Source organism: Lagopus muta, chromosome 2 (assembly GCF_023343835.1).
Source record: "Lagopus muta isolate bLagMut1 chromosome 2, bLagMut1 primary, whole genome shotgun sequence".
NCBI lineage: Eukaryota > Metazoa > Chordata > Aves > Galliformes > Phasianidae > Lagopus > Lagopus muta.
Genome location: NC_064434.1, coordinates 108,688,412 through 108,709,582, shown reverse-complemented (window position 1 = coordinate 108,709,582; position 21,171 = coordinate 108,688,412). Strand labels below are relative to the sequence as shown.

Sequence of the window (21,171 nt, the reverse complement as noted above, 5' to 3'; positions counted from 1 at the left end):
GTACTTAGAAAGGATGTGAGCAGTGAGAGTGCCAATGGTGGCAAATACCGAGCCTCAGACAAATCCATTTCTGATTGGAGAGGGCTTATTTCCCTCACTGGTGATAGAAATTAATATGGGCTGTTATTTTACAGAGGCACTCATAGGCTGAAGGAAATCTGTGGCCTCTAGATGTAAAAGGTCAGAACAGATGATCTAATAGTCCTTGTTAGCCTTAAAATTGTGAGGGAAAACGAAGGCCTCTTTTTATTACTTTCCACCACCGTTAGATGGAAATGGAATGACGGATGGTTAAGCCCCAGACTCAGATGCTACCTGTCTCTGTCCCCATCCCTTTGCTCATTCTTTGCCTGCAGGCTTCCAGCTGTGGGCCATGTGCCCTAGCGCATCTCTGAGCCACCTTTCTAAAAAGCAATGGAAAGACAACCGAGAAAGGCCTTTTTGCAGGAGGCTTTAATTCCCTGTTTCAAGCAAGCATGTCTCCACTGGAAGTGTAAGGGCTCATAAATCAAAAAATGGCTGAAATCTTCAGCTCTGGTTTTGGTCACAGTTAAAGACAACTCTGATCAGACACGTTCATATGCCCATCTTGATTTCCCAAGACTGTTCCTGCAGCAGGGGCACCGCTTGCAACTGTTGTCAAACCAACCTGTGCTCCTCTTGCAATTTTCTTTTTCTTGTGCTTACCTTACAATTAAATATCCCTGAGATGACAAATGCAGAAAGACCTTAACGCACAACACTGCAGTGCACTGTACACAAGTGCTCTCTGGTATGAGCACTTGCAGACAATGAAGCCTAATCACTCATCAAGCACCATTGTTTTTGCTGCATGTGTGGTCTGGCATGCATTTAGTGGAGGTTCTGCTCTGACCAGGAGCCCACCTCAGCTGCTATGCTGAGTGTCTCCAGATGGAGGAGGTCCTGGAGCAACCACTGCTCCCAGAGGTGACGCAGTGAGGACATCCTCTCCTTGCAGTGGTGATGTTGTGTGGCACTGTGGCATGGAGAGGAGCATTCTCTGATTTTCCCCTATCATTCTGTACCTTGAAGGCCTTTTTACAGCACTGAGCACACAAGAGAAAAGTAGAGGACTTGACGTGTTATTGCAGAAATCCTGAATCACAGAAGAAACGTTGATCATCACTTGAGTAAAAAAATGAAATTCTAGACTTTTTTGATCTAAAAAGAAAGGATAAACAAAACTTTAGAAGGCCAGTTTAACATTCAACGTTGCTTTCAGAGTTTTATTTCAATGCTGAACCCTTTTGGTTTAATGCCAACCAGTAATTAAGGGATCTCACAGTAGAAGAGATTTCATAGGAAAAGCTTAAGACAGTTTGGCTTTGAAAGTTTCAAAATGTTTGTGTACTCTGAAATTTCTCTTCTCAACTTGTCCATTCAGTCAAATTAAAATTTAAGCCATAGGCAAATCTGAGCATTTTTCCACCCAACAGGCACGTGAGCAAAGGCTTACCCGAGTGTAAAGAGAAGCTCACTTGAAAAATTCGATCTAAAACCATATATAAAGATTATCCTAATATTGATTCATCAAAGATCTGGTGCTAGACAGATTTCCCATGGATTTTATTTTGTGCATGCCAGACAGTCCAAAAAACAACGGCCAACCAGGAATGTGAATCTGAGGGCTGTGTAGCACTGTAGATTTTCCTTTTGTATAACAATTATGTAAACAGCCGTGCTAACTGACATCGGGTGTGACACTGTGAGTATGTGAGTAGTGCTTGATTGCCACCATAATTTCTCATTTTGCTGCTTTTGAGCTGGTAGTCACGTGTGGTAGGACGGAGTACAAAGCACAGGTGTACCAGCTCCAAGCTGGTACAACCTGGCATTTATTGTGTTTCCCTACTGACAAAATACGTCTGGATTTTCTCACCTTTTCTCATGTCTTTGTTTCTTTACGTTTTATAACAGGAACAAACAAATTAATCTCTCTGCCAAAGGAATGCAGGCGAGTGGTTGTTCCCACCTGAGGTTTGCTGAGTGCATGCATTCCTCACTGTGGTGGTGAGTCCTTGGCAGAGAGCAGCAGTGGGTCAGCTGGAGCTGTGTTGTCCGTCTGCCTTGAGGTCGTTCAGGCAGCCCTGGAAGGTAAAACTCACTGATTGCTGATTGACATCATGTGTGGCTGGCATATCCTAGATGCCAGGCAGATCCCTGCTCTGTGGCACACCACTGTTTGGGATAGTTGTATGGTTGACTGTGACTGTGCATGTTCTAGCTGATCTAAACAAGCTTTTGTTTCTTTCCCATCACTGTAGTACTGGATCCAATATTAGCCTCTGTTCAAATCTGCCTGAGCCCTGATTTTTGAGGAATTTATTTAAAAATTAATTGAAAATAAATGTACAGACTTTGCTGAAACATGCTGCTCTCAGTAGGAAATGCCCTACATTGTCTACTTGGTTTATTTGGAGTAAATCTATTTAGGTAAAAACACATTTTAATATACAAATTATATTTGTTTTTAAGCGACTGTATTCTATCTGGACTCTGCCTGCTTCCATTTTTTTAACCATTAATCTTGCTTTTGCCCCTAATCTTTTCCTTGCTACAGTGAGCTTTCAGTGTGTGCATGTGTGGGGAGGGAAGGCCCAATTAGATTATAACATTTTATGAGTTGTCAATGATATAATGATATTAGCCACCTGGCTGAGAAGTAAAAACCTTCGTGGTGTTGTGTAAGAGGTTAGTGAGGGCTGGCAAGTGTGTGTGAAATAAACAACAACAAAAAAATTCCTCCAAAACGTATATTAAAATGGGTAGATATAGCCCCTCCCTGCTTATTAGACCACTGAGGGCACTTTAAGCATTTTATACGTACATATCTTTATCTATATATAGAATAGATACAGATACACACAAATACATACGTACACATGCACAGACACACAAGCCTTTCAAAATCAGAAAGGTCTCAAATTTAATTGGAATGGAAAATGCTAACTAATTGGCTTCTAAATTTGATTTGCTGTAGAAACCTCATATTTGTTTGAAACACAACACCGTGTCTTGGAACACAAGCCCAGTCCTTCAAAAATCATACATGAGAACTGTGGAAGAATCAATTAAAGTTGATTTGGCAGATCTGCTTTTGACAAATATAAAGAAATCTCTGATTAGGCTGAGAAGAAAAGAATCCCTCTTTCGTGCTCTCTCTATTCTCTCCCTCTTTAAAGGCAGTAGATGTCAGAAGGGGGTGGGTAGTGATATGCAAAACACGGCCTCCATAACCAAAGTAGCCTGCAAAATTAGGTGTCAGCATGCAAAGCTTATTGATGTATGAATGCGGAAAATGAAAGCCGGCAGTAGACAGACAGGGCTAAAGGTGAGACAGCCACAGTGAAAGCAGCTGTACATCTACGTCAAGGTGTTGCTATATGAGCCTGCTTTTTTCTGGAGGGCCACAGCCTAACAAGCTGTGCCTGGCCATAAAATGATGAAACAATACAATGTAGGCGCACACTGTGTGAATACCAAATAAATTGACTCGGACCCCTCCCACAACCCTTCAAAGTAGGCCTGTGTATTCATTAATAAATTCATATTCCGAGTTTTCAATAAAAGAAGAAAATGCAGTGTAAACTGGAGTTACTTAGTGATACCCAGCTCATTGCTTTTTATTGTTGCTTGCAGCTACGAAGCCTTCGCTGTGCACTAGTAGAATTTATTACTGTCTGTCTTTGTGGCAAGTTGGCGAAGTGAGCCTTTTGAAGAAAATTGACCCACACTTCATGAATATGATGAAAAATGCCAATAACACTACAAAGACAAAGCTCTTGACATTACTGTGCAAAGAACTAAGAGACGGTAATGAAAGTATCGTAATTACAAATCGCATCCCTCCTCCCCAGCCGAGGGGTGTGGGTGATGGGGGCCTGCTCAGGAGTCCCTGTACCCACTGGATGTGGGGTGGGATGAAGAGCACCTTGCCCCCTACCATCCTCCGTACTTTGAAGGATGAGAGGAGTGAGAAGAGAAAGGCAAGCAAAGTGCTCAACCCAGCAAGGATTTCCCTCTTAGGAAGATGCCCCTTCTCTCTGAGCTTGCACGTAGAGGCTGTGTGATCTCATTGCTAAGGCACAGCCTCAAGGACTGTCTAACATTTGCCCTTCTGCCCCTCTCTTCATGTATTTCTCAAGGACATAGAGCATTGTAAGGTTCTGTGCCTCAGTTTCTCTCTCTGTAAAATAGTTTTTTTTCCTTTCATTTAGCCTAATTTGACTGGAATTTGTCCCAAGCCACCTCACTCTGCTTGCCTCTTTGCACCCCTCCTATCTTTTGGTGGTGCAACAATAGTAATAATTGGGATTAAAATGACCATTTTGCATCCTGTGAGGAAGGTCTGCCTCACAGGCTTTGTCCCACAGTGATGTTAAAGAGAAAGCAAGAAGCAATGTGACCACGCAAAAGTTCTCTGCCTCTTTTCCAGGCACTAAGTAACCCAATCAGTGAAAGGAACCCAATCAGTGAAAGGAACCCAATCAAAGAAAGGAACCCAATCAAAGAAAGGAACCCAATCAGTGAAAGGAACCCAATCAATGAAAGGAATCAGTGTAAGGAACAAATAGAACAGTTATTTTCCCAGCAACTAATGAAGGACTAGAGCAAAGCAACTTAAAGGCAAGAATAGTGAAGACTAAGACAAATTGAAGAAAAAAAAAAAAAAAAAAAAAAAAAGCAGCAAAGGGTTATTTAGACCAATGTTGAACATTTGCCACCTTCTGAACTTACTATTCATCAATCAAATTTTCCCTCACCGAGATAAACTCCAAGTGCCAAGTGTTTTGTTTATGCATTCTACTCATATATATTGTGGAGAGAATTGTGCTAAAAATCAAACAAAATGAAAGTATGCTAGCTACTAAATTTGTATGTGACAGTCATAGGTATCTCTTGTCACACTGTAGTCCTGAAGCCAGCACAAATCAGCTCAGCTTTGCTGCTCTTATCCTCCTCCTTCCCCTTTTAGGAAAATTATGGCAAACTGTGACTGAGTTCCCACAGTGACATGTGGCCACTGATGAGATAATCATGAAGTCAGTTGGAGCAGTTCTGCAGGTCTGCATGAACTGCACCCAAATACAAGCTGGCTGGGATCTGTCTATACATTGGTGTGACTCCATTGGACTGGTGCCACCTGTGGATCCAGGCTGTCTTGGGAATGTGTTGGTTTCAGAAATGAAGACACACTGTTGCTTCTCATGCAAGGCCCTTCTGCTTTTGGATATTGAATGTCTGCTACATTTGCCAGTGTCCTTGCATCGCTCATTCAGAGGCACAAAAGAGTCTCTTGGGATTGCTGTTAGCTGTCTGCAGAGCATGACACTGGAGTGAACAGTAAGCTCTTATTTTCAAAACTAGATGTTTTGCTTCCATTCTGTCACATGTAATTTCTTCTGTTTGTTCACATTGTCAGCAAGGCCATGGCAAGACCCCAAGGACTGTTTCTAACCATGGGCCTTTAACACCCATGACTAGAAGCCAGCCAACTAGAAGCCATGGAGTAGAAGGCAACCAAACTTCAACTGGGTGACAACGAGGAGCTGAAGCAGTGCTGATTCCCCATTCCTGAGGCTGATATTCCCATATTCATTCCTTGAACTAAATGAGCAGAAACTCAGATGCACTTCAATATCTCTCCCTTCCCCATGCTGTGGTTTCTGAAATGACATTCCCAGGTACAACAAGCAACAGCTTTCCTCGAGTCGATACTGTGTGGGTATGTGCGGAGATCTAGATGCAGCCATGAAGCACTCAGATCTCTCAATGCCTATCAGGTGTCTTTGGCATCTGGACCATCTCTTTTCTCATGACATAATGTCATTTTTCTGTTCTGGTAATGAGAAAGAACCTGAGGAGCAGTAGCAGTGGCTGCACCAGTGCCCCCATGGCAGATCCATCCATGGAGTATCCTGGTTCGAGGCAGCATGAACCCAGTGGAAGTGACTGCTTTAGGAGATCCAAGCTGGACATGACATAGTCTTCCATGTTTTATGAATCACTTATAGCTTTACAGTATGCTATGAGGTGAAAGACAGAAAAAGAGTAAAGAAGCTTCCAAACAGCAGAAGATACTACTGTATAATAGGTGAAAAAATAACAAAATGGACTGATCATGTCTGAGCATTTATCCTTCTGAGGCAATTACAGATTATAAATAATTACTTGTGTTATTTGGCTTTGAAAACAAGCCAGATAGAGAAACCTCAAGAGGAAAATGAGAAACCACCACATAGATCAGAATGATACCAGCAGAAAGAACAAAGAAAGGGACACAGAGAGAGATAGTAGATAGCCCAGTTATAAAAAGCGTCGAAATCCAAAGTGAAGTTTCATCAAAGGCTGGCTTAAGTGCAAAGGTTCAGACCTGACTATGGAGCAACTCATTTTTCTGTTGCTCTAGAGCAAGACCTGTCTCCTAAGATGTGAATGAGGGAATAAATGTTGTTCACTTGCTGAGTTGAATGAGGCAGTGGCACAGTCTGGCCACAGATGGGAAATCTCACAAGTAAAGATGGAGCCATTAGATAACATATTGGAGTGACTCTACTGAACAGGCTGAATGCCTGTTTGTTAAAAAAAAAAAAAAAAGAAAAAAAAAGGAGAGAAGAATACACCGTATAAATACACAGCCTCCCAGTTCTTCTCACTCCTCTTTCTGTGGCCATCAATATTAGGCTTCTACACCTTTCAAAGCATTTTGTGGCTTACCACTCTGACAAATGAGTGCTGTTCCGTATGCACTAAATGAACTTTCATTCTAAGCACCACGAGAACAGGGACATTGGTGTTAGGGCAATCCTTCCTACTGCTGGAAGGTGAGCCAGTCCCCAGCTCCAAGCCATTTGTTCACTCTATCCATGTAGCTTGCCAAAAGCACCAATAGGTAATAGGATTATTTATTTGGCATAATTGGTTAAGGCTAATGATGATGGGACATTAACATGTGATACTTCTGGATTTATCTGCAATTTAGATAAAAGGAGGTGAGGTTTTTCAGGTGTTGGTATGTCTAGCACTTTGGGATGAGCAGTTTATCCACCTGGACTCATTCTGCTGCTCCCAGAACTGGTTGTATATTAACACGTCTCATGAAAATCATGCGTGACATTACTCTTGCATTTATATATTGAAAAGAAATGGAATGGGACAGAAAAGCCCTTTGAAGTCAGTGGAAATGTCTCCCATCAACTTCAGTATGAACACATGAACGTAGAAATACAGGATTGAAAGGACTGCCTGGGTCACTGAGTCAGTCCTCTGCTATCACCCTCACTACCTCATATCATCCCTTCTCCATCAGTTGGTTCCCTCTAGCCAGCCTATGGGTTGATGATGTGCTCAGCATATTGCTGACAATGTTGTTGATTGTGAGATTTTTGCGTTACAGGTAACCAGTGGGTTTGATTTGTCAGCTCGTACAGGCACAAACAGTTCCCAGTACACCAACTTACAAAATGCAGGTAGGTGAATAAATGCAGGTATTGGGAAGAAGGAAAGAGTTACACAGTTATCTATATTTAGTCTACGTGTTTGTCAGAACTCTGGGCAGTCATGACAGGATTTCCAAAACATAACAGATGGGATTCTTCAGTGATCCTTGCAGCAGATAGTGAGGGCTGATAACAACAAAATGAAAGGGGCCCAGTTTTCTGGCAATAATTTTGGTCTTTAAGCATTAATAATGATAAGCAAAGAAGGCCCAGGTCCCTAGGATTATTTTTTTCTGAACAATGTAGTAAACGTTGAAAGTGAAAAGAAATTACTGAACCAGGAAGATTGTATACAATTTTATTCAGTGCCAATCATACAAACAGAAGACAGTAGAGAGGGCTGGAATGGGTTAAAATTAAAAGCTGTTTCTAAAGCCTGCAATAATAATACAATAGACTGGTGGTAGCCACAGGCAGAATTTACTGTCCTTGGTCTAGTGAACCAGAATTAACCCTTCAAGTGTCCTGGATGGCTCTGTGCACAGTGTCACTTTCTGCTCTGCTGTATGGATGTACGCTTTCTGTCAGATTGCTCAATTAATTATAATTGTCCTACCTTTAAAGGGATGGCCCTGGGCATACTAGGGGGTGTGGCCCTCATGGGGTTTTATTTCAAGCCATATCCTACTGTCTCCAACTCAGTCTTGCTCATCCATATTTAATGACACAAGTGTACCTTCTTTTTTTTTTCTTCTTCTTCTTTTTTTTTTTTTAATTTATTCTTGCCCACAACTAGACAGGTGCTCGTTCTTCCTGTTACATTTGAGCAGCACCACCTAGCCCTGTGTTAGCATCTAACAAACAGGTGGGCAGAGCCGTGAAAAAATGTTGGTGGGCAACACCTGCATATTTGAGAAATGGCTGTTACAGACCTCTTCCCACCTCTGAGATGCAGCAGTAGGTATCTTGCAGCGTATTCAGTACTAAACAGGTACTAACCAGCTTCAAAGAAGGTTTTGGCAACTGAAATACACAGAAAGAAATTCGTTTTAAGAAACAGGGCAGGAAAGACATCTCAGAAACTGCTCATTTTATACTTCTAGTGCAACTTCTGCTGCTCTGAGAGCTACCAGTGACAGACTTCATGCTGTTTGCACCTCGGTACAGTCTTGGACAAGAACCACATCCTGTGTATTATTGCTATTTTATGACAATAGGTAAAGCAATTTTAAAACATCAGACTGCCCATCTGCTATGGACTGCTTTTCACAATATTCAAAATATATGTGTTTCCCTTTCCTGTTTTGATATGAGTGAAATGCAGAACCACAGTTAGGTTATGAGACTGGGGGCCAGGAATTTTTCTACTTTTAATCCTGTCTCTGACATTGATTCCTTCATTAGCCTTGGGCAAGTCATTTCACTTGGATATATTCGAATCACCACATCTATAAAATGGAGATGCAGTGAGGTGTCTTGGAGATTTATTAGACTGTGTCTGCAGCATACTTTGAAGAAGTCAAACTATATACACCTGTTAATGAATGGAATTTTAAAATATGAATGAAAATATCTCATTTCAGAAGCTCAGGTTCTGAGTAAGCATCCTACAAACCTGTGACAACTACTGCAGTGATTTTACATCCACAATGTAAACTCATTAAAAAAATTAGCTGAAATTTAGCATGGCAACCTAACACCAGCCAGTTTCCCAGTGAGAAGTGTGTTGTCACTTCTGGACATTATATTTTCTGTATGAAATTGAAAATTAAGCTTTTGCATTTAAACATTCCTGTTGGTAATTTAGAGAGCACTTGCTCTGTGACTGGTAGGTATCTAGGGAAATTAGACACCCTTACCATCTCATCACTATAGAGTAGAACTGTAGCCTTGCAGGAACATTTTGCTGTAGCCTCAGTTGAGCCCAGATGTCACCTAACTTCTCATTTTGCTTTGGCTAGAGACTTGGAAGCTTCAACAAGACATGCAGCATTCCATGCACCAGTTGTGTGTGATTGATGGAGATCTCTTCAGCACCTGGTGTGTAGAAGGGCATCTGAGATGAGCCAGTCCCATTCTGCTTTGATGGTGGTAAAGTCCTTGGTGTCAGCAGAGCAGCACGGAGCTGGCTGTGTGCCCATCCTGCCCTGATGCTCAGAGCAGCACTCTGGGATGCATGAGATGTAAGTCATTGGCCTGAACCAAAATAGGCTTGTGCTGCTCCTGTGTTGTCCTTACTCATGCTGGACTTTCTGTGGGCAAGAATGAACCTCCCCTGTGACTAATCTGTTTCTGACTCACCAGCTGCATCAGAATGCAGACTTTGAAGAGCTGTGGGAAAGAGCAGTGCTCTGAAGCTTATGCTAAATGAACACTGACCCTGGCGGAGGGATCACAGCCACCTACCATTGGAGATGGGTTTAGTGGAGCTGGGGAGGCAGAAGCACAGCTTGCCACCAGCATTTGACTGCTGCCTCTGCTGCCTCTCTGCTCACTGCTCCCAGTCAACCATGGGGCTGCAACTACAAGGTGGGAACAGAGACTCTTTGTCCCAACTTGGAAGGGGTCGGTGGTAGTGAGCTGCCTGCAGAGTGGAAGGCATCTGAGTAGGAAAGAGAGGCACTTGGAGTGCAGTGGGCTTACAGCGAGAGCAAGGAGAAGAAGGATGGGTCTCCAGATGGAAGCAAAGTAATGCTAAGAAGACATGGTACCTTTACAGGAACAGATTAGTCTGAAATTAGTCACTCAAGGCAACCTGAATTCAGCTCTCCTTGCTCAGATGCTGCTGTAATCTCACATGAGCCAGTGCACAGGTGCTGAGCAGAGCCGTGCATCCTGACTGCTTACAGGCGCCTACAGAGCGGTGTGAAAAGCTCGCAAAGGACAGTGCCAGGCCATGTGCTGCAGGGTACAGCACTGCACCTGGTCTGAGTGGAAGCAGTGAGCAGAGGTCACTCACTGCAGCCCAGTGCAGACACCCATGTGGGAGCAGCAGAGGTGGCCTTTGGCTGGGGAGTAGGAGGGAAGAGCTCAAAGCTCACAGGAGACCCATGGATGGACACTGAGCATCCTTTCCCCCCCTTTGGGGGAAGATTCAACACAGGTTGTCCCCCTTGCCAAGTGTAGAACTCCTCCTGCAGCCCATCTCACATCTCTGGCGGTGTGCACACAGCCTTGTGGTAAAGGCTCCTTGATCAGTCACAGCTATCTTCCAGGACATGATGGAGAAATTATTGTCCAGGAGCTGGGAAGGGACATACCCCTGAGAGAGACATTCCTCTCTAGGAGCGTTTCTGACCTCTGCAGCCTGGCATACCATTCAGCACACAGAGCTCAGCTGTGGCCAATTCCTATGTGGGCCAATAGCTTGCATCTCCAGTCCCTGCTGCACCTGGGAGTCAGAACTGAAGCTATACCTTTGGCTAGCATGTAATATTGCAAAAAGGACTTTTCAAAAGTCTGTGCTGAGATGTTCCTGCCCTCTGAGCCAGATGCAGCTAGGAGTATGGCAGAGGGAGAGGCTTAGCCCCGGTATGAGCACAGTGCAATTAATTCCCATAACTACTTTGAGGAGAGGCCCCAGGGATTTTATGTAAGTCTCTTACGACTTGGAAAGATGGATTCTGTCCATCTTTGGTTTGGTTGAAAATGAAAGAGCAGAAGCCATGTTCAAGTGGTGAGTTTTGCTGGTTTAGCAATAAAATGCTGAAATCACTTTCAGTACAGCCTTGCCATGCTCTTCCGCACTTGCCCTGATGAAATAAAGAAGCCAACGTATGAATGTATATAATTTTGATTGTACTGTGGGCCACAGCAGTGGGCACAGACCCATGGTACTGTGAGTGCATGGGGCTCCAAAAGCAGAAGGGGATGCATAAGGCATGAGGTCAGCCAGAAGGGCTCTGCAGCTGTAGCCCTGCCCTGTGGCACACAGTGAGCCCAGCCTGACCCTGTACAGGAAGGACATCACATGGAAAAAAGTGCATGTTCCCACTTCCCATAGCATCCATTTGTGTCCCAAGTAGCTGCTTGTTCAGTTGGCCTCATTTTTTTTATTTGTTTGCTGTTTCTGCCTTTTATGAATCTGGTGGTGTCATTTTCACACTGAAGCCTGTTTCACTGCGTTTCTGGCCAACCTCGTTGGTTAAACCTGTTCTACCACATCAGGATCTTTTTTTTATAGCTCATGTCTGCCAGGAAAAGCTTGCCATTCATCATCTTCCTTTCTGCTGTGTTCATTTTCTGATGCTCATGAAATATGCTGGTATTTCCAAAGTAATACAAAGCTCAGGAGGCAGGGTAGGAGGACCAGGCCAGGACAGTCCCAGCCCTGAAGAGTGTGTCATGCTCAGAAGTGGGGAGAAGGAGAAAAAATTGACCCTGAGATAAAGGAGATGGGTGGTGGGACTTGTAGCCCCTTCCCAGGGGAACCCCCCCCAGAGTGTAAAGCTGGCTCCTGGCTCAGGCAGAGCAGCCTTTCCCACAGCAGTTCCATGCTGTCTGTTCTGCAGTTCAGGTCTGTGTTATTCCTCCTTTTTTGTATTACTCATCCTATTATAGACGAGAACCATGAACTGGCTGCCATGCTGTGGAAGTACTGCTGTGTTTGGGTCACCGCGTTTCTATACCTCACAGAATCACAGAATCACAGAATGGCCAGGGTTGAAAGGGACCTCAAGGATCATGAATCTCCAGCCCCCCTGCCACATGCAGGGCCACCAACCTCCCCATTTAATACTAGACCAGGCTGCCCAGGGCCCCATCCAATCTGGCCTTGAAAACCTCCAGGGACGAAGCATCTACAATCTCTCTGGGCAGCCCGTTCTAGAAATGTATCATCATATGTGCAAAGTGGTTCAGTTGCTGCTTTGTTAACCAGGTAACATTATCAGTGGCAGAATTCATGGGGGTGTTGAGAACTGGGACCAAGTCTGGTATGGCCAGCAGTTTGGGGAGAAAATTAGGGTTTCTCATAGTATCTGCTCACGGTCAAACAGTTCAGAGCACTGATATTTGCAGCTACTTCTTGCTCAGAGAACCAAAGCCATGTCCTCAGTGCACAGTGCTGGGACCATCTCTGCTTTCCAGCAACTTGGGCATAAGTGGCCTGAGGTCAGAATGTAATATAGGAGCAACTGCTAACAATTTATTTGTCTGCCGGAAGTGGGTTTGGATTCCTGATTATAAATGCTCACTTTTGAAGTCTTTGCAGCTGTGTGAATGCCTTGAAAGCAATGGTCAGGTTCCTCTGGTTCATGGGCTGCAGAGGAGGAACCCAGCGGAGGAACCCTGCTCTGCCACCGGCGTCGGTCTCCTGCTCGGTATCTCACCCAGACACAGATAAGCGAAAAAGCAGAGGTTTGTGTCACGCTTCTTTCATAGTTCTTGTGTACAAATGTTCGCATGCTGCAGCGGTTCAAAGAGCCTAAAGATATGATCTTAACTGTGGTGCTTTCCCAGCCTATGGCCACGCTTTGCCTCTGTGAATAAAGGCGGCAGTGTCTGCAGCCAGGAGATCTCTCCTACAGATCTCATCGGGCTGTTTGCCTCCCTGGGGAGCAGAGTTGGGGACAGCAGAGTTCAGGGTAGCACGTGTTCGAGAATTGATGGGGAAATTTGAAGCCTAAATGGCACATGCTGGCCTTCTCGCAGAGATGAGGAGTCAAGAGGAAGCGGCTGGGATGTGGAACACGTGCCAATTCTGAACTACACACATAGGCATTTAGGGAGCATGCTAAGAAAGCCACATGTGTGTGCACACACTTGTAAGTGCGCATGCCTATGTTTGTAAACAGCTCCTCATATCCCTCTGATTAGGGATTCTATCGATGATTGCCTGATTTGTCCTGTGGCAGACAAATTCAAATGAAAATGTGTTCCCCATCTCCCTGCTACTATAAATTCTGTGCTATGGGGAAGTAGTGAAGTGCACTAGCTGTACACCCATGGAGAAATGCCCTGTTGAGAAGTATTACACAGGGAACAACTGACAGCCCTTCACTTCAGTGGGTACATTTCTCTGTACAGCTGCATCACCACTAATGATAAATGAGCAACGTTTGATAGCCGACTCCGTTGCCTGACAGCTACAGTTTTGGCCAGAGGGCCACGACAGGCTTTAGACTTCTGTTCAAAATGAGTTAAACATATTAGGTATTGCGAAGCCACAGAAGCCTCGAGAATGAGTGCTGAAATGAGTTATCAAGGTATGCTCCTGGGTACACAACTTGCAAAGCAGATGTCATTCTAATAATGTGTGATATAGAACATGTCTGGCCTAAACCCTGCTGGATGAAATATGAAGCCCCGTTGGTGATATTTAATATCATTTTATGAGGTGCCATCTTATAAAGACAATGCCCGCCTTATGTGGAATGCTTAAGGTATTTTGCCAAAGGCACAGGGAGGTATCTGAACTAAGTAGAATTTTTATTATTTTATAAGCCTTTACTTTGTAATATTTCTGTTTCTACATTATTGTGGTACTAGCTGCACTAACCCTTTGTCTGGTGAACCTCACAAGCAGTTATTGAGTGACTGATGGCCACAGCTCTCTGCAGGGTAACGGCCAGGGCCTGCCTAAATATATTCTTAACAACAAAAACAAAAAAGCCCCCAAAAAACACAACAACCCAAACAACAGAAACTGGTCTTCAAAGGGAAATAAAGCTTCACAGGAGGCACACATGGAAAGGAGGTCCTCGGAGCTACAGGACCCAGAGCTTTAGGTGTTCTATAAAGGAGCGAGGCCCAGGAAGATGGTGAGCTGTGCATTACAGCTGTGTATTAGCTGTAAAGCTGTAGCATGCTTCTCCTCCTGAATTCCTCTTGTCAACGGTGCCTTTCTGCTGAGATTGCCGGATCCCTTTGCTGACATCCCAAGGACATGTGCAGAGTTACTTAATTTAAGGAAGGTAACAGGTGTTTTAATTCTCCAATTCTCTCTCAGTTTGTTCAAAATGTTTTCTTTAATGCTGCTTTTGTGGAACTTCCTAGCATGGACCTGCTGACAGGTAGAGGCTGAGTGCAGTGGTTACTGTCAGCAGATCAGACACCTCCTCCTGGCACCAGTGCTGTGTCGAGCACCCTGATCCATGCTTATGTGACAGTGGTGCTGAGCTGGGGCAGGGAGACTCAGCACCAAACACCATCTGGCCCCATGCTGCCAGGGAAGTTTCCTTGTGTCAGCTCCTGCCCATCTGCCTGTTTAAAGCAGCATCCACACTGCTGGCGTTACTTGCCTAGCCATGCCAGGGGCCGCTGCATGCAGCTTCCAGTTTGGAAGACATCCCTGCACCGAAATAGGTGGTGCTTCCTGCTTGTAATCCCAGCATTCTCCTTCTGTCTTCCTACCTAAGTGATCTCTCAATGTGCAGTAGTGCAGCCTGGTATCATTCCCTTTGACAAAACTCTACTAACTTTATTTTTCTTTGCCCTTGAACAACTTGCTTTCCTCCCAAACTCATCATCCTCTGAGCCCAAGGTCTGTGATATTCAGATTCATCTTTCTTTATACCATAAACATGCCATATATATATAATGCATTGGGACACTGGCAAGCAATGACTATTGGAGGCAGAATGGGTGCTGAGGGGCCCATCGCTGCGCAGTTGCAGAGCTCAGCAGCAGCTCATCCATCGCACTGCACTACATGACCTGCCTGTCTCCATGCCTGTGGCGTGCAGCACATAACACTGACATGGAGTCAGAACTGTGCACTGCAGCCAGCCCTTCTGGCCTTGGTGCTACTGCACTCAGCGCTACCTGCTAGCGGCCCCATGGCGGGTCAGGATGCTGCTGTCTGAAAGAAGCCCATCTCAGACATTCCTGAAAGCCACTGCTCAGTGTACGACATGTCGAGTGACATCTGCTGTGCCACAAAGCATCAGTGTGTTGCAAAATACCATAATGAAAGGTGACAAGATATACTGCAAGCTGTTTGGCCAATATTTTTGTTTATCCTGGGGGCAAATTCCATGCAGACCCACAGCACGGTACCTTTGCCTGGGGCGGCCAGCCAAACCCCTCAACATTTGGGCATCTTCAAGCGCTCAGAGCTACCCCTGGCCCAACACAGGTGATGGTGGGCAGAGCTCGGTGCAGAAGCACCCCCAGCCCACCCGCATCCCCCACCCACAGATTTTCCTCATGATGTGGTGCAGCTGTGGTGGGCGCTGAGGGCTTTTCTTGCCTCTCAGAGCTCATGAACTTGTGAGCAAATCCCCCATCCCCATCGTACGGGAGGCTCTTGTTTATATAGGTTTTCCACTTGGAGCTCATTTCCTTCAAGTCTGTCCTCATACTCAGTGAAATCCCTGCTCTGAGCTGCAGGAGGCTTTTAGCTCCTCTTTCTGCTTACATTGTTGCAAGAGTTGAGTGGGAAAATGCACAGAGCTGGGAGATTAAAGATGTAAATTTTATAAACAGAAATCAAAGGTCCTAAATCCTTAGCAAAGAAAAGCCGACGTAAGTATGAACATTAAAAAACATACATAAATAGTACTTCAAGGCTGAATGTGTTAAATTATTCAACGGTTAAGTCATAAGTGTTCTTAAACTTAAGTATAAAAATGCCCTTGACAATATTTCATAGCTGTGCATTTCTTTAAAATATTTAGCATTCTCATTAAAGAGAATGACTTTATTTTATATATTAGTTACACTCCCGCTTGTTAATATGAGGAATTTAGTAGCGAAGAGCTTTCTTATGCACATAAGACAAAGACAATTTACATATAAAGTTGGACAACTATTCACTTTTTATTTATTCCTGGATCATCTGCATCCACGCAGAGCCACAGAATATTTAAACAAATTTGTTCCTTAATGCAGAGTATTAATATTTCCTTGCCCAAAATATCATTTGCTAATGCCACCATGAAGACAGGTTCATTCAGAGCTACACGGAGGTTCTCGCCTCAGAAAGGCTTAATGAACCTTACATTTTTGGTATACTGCACCGTGTAATGCCTATTACATATTCATTGCCAGGATGGAAGATTTCCTTTAACTCTGAGGCTCCTGGCCTAGTTCACTGTAAAACATTGTCAAAAATCACCAGAGACTTTCACTGAGAATTGTGACTCTTGATAGCAAGATGTAATGGGAAGCTTTAGAATAGAAGAGCCGCTGCTATATGGGCCCAGGGGGAATAGTTCTGACAGACAAATGGATGGGTAATACAGTTTTTGACATAATGGGATGAAAAAGTTTATGCCAGAAAGAACTGAATTAAAGTTCATACTTTGAGGAAATTCTGAAGTTCTCCCAACCAGCAGCATTACATTTGTGTGCTTCATGCTAAGGCATGCATGCCAATGGACTTTTTCCTGGTTTTGAATTGGTTTGCAAGCTTACCAAGAAGCCACAGTAACAGTGTTAGTTACTGTCCTGGTGCCGCTGCTGCACAGGACACTCTCAGGGAGCTGGAGCTGGAGCTGTCTGTTCGAAGGCCGTGCATCATCGGTTTGTTTCTCAACCCCCTTTCGTAGGAAGAGCAGAACCAAAAAGACCATAATTTGGAGTGTTGCTCTGGAATTCCAGATTGCTGACAGCTTTGTTATTTCAATTCTTTTTCCTTCTTGTTCTGTGAACTGTAGGTATTGGTAGCTCCAGGATCGCTGCACCCTAGTGAGAAAAGGAGTTCGGCTGATGTAGAAATCACTGCAAGCTGAAGGCCTTCATTAACATCTGAGAAGTGTTGCTTGCTGCTCTGTGCATTATTTTTGGTGATGGCAGCCTGCGCTGTGACCAGATGTGTTTTTAGGCGGTGTGCATGCGTGCACGCAGCAAGGGTCTGACCGCAGGTCTCTGGGGAGGCGATGGTGCAGTAACAGCCTCTCCTCTGGAGCTGCCATCCAAGCTGCGTCTCCTGTGAGCCAGCTGTGACAGAGGCAGTGGCTGAACTGCAGAAATGAGTGCAATGGGGAAAGGCCTCATAATGGCCAAGATGAAAAATGTGTTAGTGCAGAACAATGAAGTGATGGTAAATCTGAGATGTAGGCACCAGTCACCACTTGTGCCACACCGTTGTCAGAAGGGTGCTGAGGTATCTGAGAGAGCAGGCTGAGAAAGCGAGCTAATTATACCACATTATTCACTTCTGCTCATTAGCTATAGTACAAAGGCTCTGCTTTTTATGTATATATTAAAGTGCCAAGGAGTACAGGAATAGATAACTTAATGTTCCTTTTGTCTCACTATTTGGTTTGGCTTAGACAGAAAAAAAAACGCACTTTCATGGTCCTGCAGTTTCCCATCCTACAGAATTAGGGATGTCATCATATGTCACCCCAAGCGAACTGCAAAAGGCCGCTCTCTCCCTGATGCCTTGCCAAGCCGAGCTCAAGCAAAGCTTCTGTGCTGTTTAACAGGTTCTGACCCGTGTCTGCACAAGGGGTGTGTAGGCAGCCTGCCTTCCCCTGTGCTCAGCACAGGCACTGCTTCATGGGATAGGCTTCCTCTGCCTCTAAGTCCCTTTCAGCACACACCTCAAATAGCTCCAGAGTCATTTGGCAGCCTCAAGGCAACACCCCGCTGCCATCTCCCTGGGTGCACTGTGCCCTCTCACTGCCCCTTTCTGCTCCACCATTTTGGGAGTGCAGATCCCACCTGCTCCCTGCTGAGCTTCACTGCCACAGATTCTGCTGTTTGATAAACTCGGGGTGCTGTTACAACACGTCTGCTCTTACAGTCCTGCTATTGCATTTGGATCTGAGAATGAGCCATTAGGACAAGATGAGTGGGAAAGCAGAAAATTTGTTTATTGAAATTATTTATATGCGAGAAATTCCTGACTTTCAAAGTTCGTGGATCTCCAGTGCACAAGTTGCAGAGCATGCACTAATCCAAGAGAAGAGGAACAGGTAATGCACTTCTGTGCTTGGATGATGGAAATCGAATTTGTGCATTGAAATCTTCCCTTTCCCATGATGACAATTGCCTTGCCATTCTAATTATGTGCATCACAAAAGCCACTGCTTCAGTAAAACACCCTGCAGCTACAAAAAGGGATAGGCTGGAGAAGCACACATCACCAATAAGTGGCACTGAGCATCTACTCCATTTCTCACACAGGTTGGCATATTTCTCAGTGGTCCATCTGGTAGAATTGGATGGCATTTATCAGGAAATAATCCAATTGTGGCATGCCAAAACCTGAACATGAAAAGTACTTGTGCCTCGTGTCAATCATTCACCCTCTGACAGTTCAATAAACATCCTTTCTGTGATAGTTTTCAGGAACACTGACACCCAAAATGCTGGAAACAATGCCAGAGCTGGAAACGACAATGCTTCTGTGAAACATCACGAGAGACCCACACAACCTGGCATGCATTTTGCCAAGTGTTGCTTAGCAATACAGCGTCTGTGGGCCTCTGGTGGGCAGGATTATCTGCAGAGGGAGAGGCATTCACACCTCTGATGAAAATACATCGTTCCCAAATAAAGGAGTGCAAAGAAGAGAAGTGCAGCGTGGAGCACAGGATGCTGCAGCCACAATACGCAACTGGAGGCTTGCAAGAAAACATCTCACCACTCACACTTCTTCCACAGGTGCCAAGCTGTGTGCAGCACGTGCCTCGTCCCATGTGGCAGGGCTCTCCCAGGCAGCAGTCGTGTTGCTGCATTGTGAGCAGCTCCCACAGAAAGCACGTGCAGGCAGAACCTTGTGTGGGCTGGGTTGGGGGCACCACGACTGAGGACGATGGCATGCGGAGAGAGCCCAGACCTGGAGCTGGGGTGTAAATAACCAGCATCACTTGTAAGGAAGTGTGAAACAGGAACAGGCCTTTGACAGCCTAGGTGTTGGTAATAATAGGATCACAGAAGGAGCTCGTGGTAAGATAAAAGAAAACTTGCTCGCTGCCAAAATTCTCAGGCAAGTCCCTCTCCCCAAATGACTCTGTTTACTGTTTACTTCTCCAGCTCCCCTGTCCCACCCCTGAAAAGTAAAGGCAGCATTTCCAGAACAGCAAACAAAGCTCCATGGCTGGAGGGAGAGAGCACTACTTTATATTGCAAGCACCACTTTGCCACCAACAAGGAAATGGAATTGAGGAAAGTGAAATAACTTGCCCGAAGACACTGACAGACCTGGGAACTAAATTCAGGACTCCTTAATGTGCCAAATCCTGAAGCAGACGCTCCTGAGGTCTCACCAAATCACCTTTTATGTGTGTGCCCAGTAAACAGGAATGAGAGTAACTCATGCATATCAGATAAGGGGTTTTTGTCTGTCTCATGTTCAGGGTTTTTAGATCCAGGAATCAGCTGATACATGGAGTATGCAATCTTCCCTTCCAGCATTGTGAAGGTAGCCCCAATGCAGACACGCCTGCCTAGCCCACCCAGACAGAGGTGTGGGAGGCTGCTGGGGATGGAGCTTTTGGGGCATTTCCCCAAAACTGCCTTTTCCCCTCTGGCTCAGGGCTGCACTGACAGGGCTCTTTCCAACAGACAGAGCTCCGCACCAAAACCCAGAGGTGTGCAGATTCCTGTATATACTTATGACAGTTTTCCAGGGAGAAGTGCAAGCTAACTCCATCAGTGCCTTTGAGCCTTGACTTGTTAATTGGCATTACTTCTAATTCCCAGCTATATTTTAAGGTATGAACCTAAGGAATTTTAAAGTCATTATGTGGGTGAGGGACTGATAAAAATAAATCCTTCAGGTTTACAAGTGGCAGTGAGGGAATAAAAGGTGTTAAGAAATCCACAAGTTTTCAGCCAATTGGTTCAAAAAAGTATCCGGGTGGACTGCAGCTTCTGGAGAAAGGTCATTGATACTACTCTGAGTACCTCGTTTTATGAACTTTATGCATCACATAAAATAAATTTAAAGCAGTTTAATTTAACAGTCTAATTAGTCATGGCTTTTTCATCTTGTCTATTTAACTATACACAGAACAAAGAGAAAGGCTCAATGCCAAATTTGGAGCTGGCACAAATCATCTCTATGAGTCAAAAAAAGCCGTTCCTGCTCATCCAGGCTGGATGTAGATGCAGTTGGCCAAATTTATCCCCAGGGATAACACCGTTAATGTCTGGAGAGTTGTACCATGTATAGACCAGAGTGCCAGGAATTAACTCCCCGTGGAGCAGATCTCTTGGTCTCCACGTTCAGAGCTAGAGCCAGGCTAGTGAAAATGTGAGTTAAATACTCTGGAGGAATGACTTAAAAACTCCAGATAGTTTGGAACACAACTCCTCTGTGTGTTGGCTTCACAAGCACGCACGCAAGCATTCCCCATCACTTCAGTGTTTAATTTCCATCCCCTTTCACTAAATTTTACTGTTCATACAATCTCAGGCAAATGGCAATCACACGAATGCATCCTCCACTGTGCCTTGTGCTTCTGCTCCTCTGTGTAAACCACAGCAGTATGTAGATCTTGGTGCAAAGGCATGAATCAACTCATACTGACAAAGGTGATGTTTCTAAGCAGACTTCCAGCTAACGCAGTCTTTAGGCTAGCTAAAACCTAGAGCTCCATGGCCATACTTAGAGGCTGCTTCTTTTTGGGAGGGTTGTGATTCTGCTGCCAGTTTATTTATTTTGTTGATTCCAGCAGAAATTTCTTTCCTGTCTGTGGAGGCATGGGTCTCATCCCTTTTGGTTGTGCTTTTGCAGGATCATGTACCAGGGGCAGGTTGCCATCCTCAAAAGCCCTCAGGGCTCTCCTCCCATGCCAGCAGGCAATGAAGAGGT

The 21,171-nt window shown here is 44.7% G+C and overlaps 1 long non-coding RNA gene across 4 annotated transcripts in view; it reads left to right on the top strand.

Annotated features, from left to right (window-relative positions):
• Nucleotides 1-20,858, top strand: part of LOC125689408 (uncharacterized) — a 42,541-nt gene extending 21,683 nt beyond the window's left edge. The window contains exons 1-4 of one of the 4 annotated variants that reach the window (XR_007375250.1): nucleotides 1,649-2,115; nucleotides 7,418-7,490; nucleotides 9,422-9,643; nucleotides 12,664-20,858. This is a non-coding gene — a long non-coding RNA (uncharacterized LOC125689408). Of the gene's footprint in view, nucleotides 1-1,648; nucleotides 2,116-7,417; nucleotides 7,491-9,421 lie in introns of those variants that run through there. The other 3 variants (XR_007375248.1, XR_007375247.1, XR_007375249.1) reach the window with 3 other exon arrangements.
• Nucleotides 20,859-21,171: the final 313 nt, after the last annotated feature.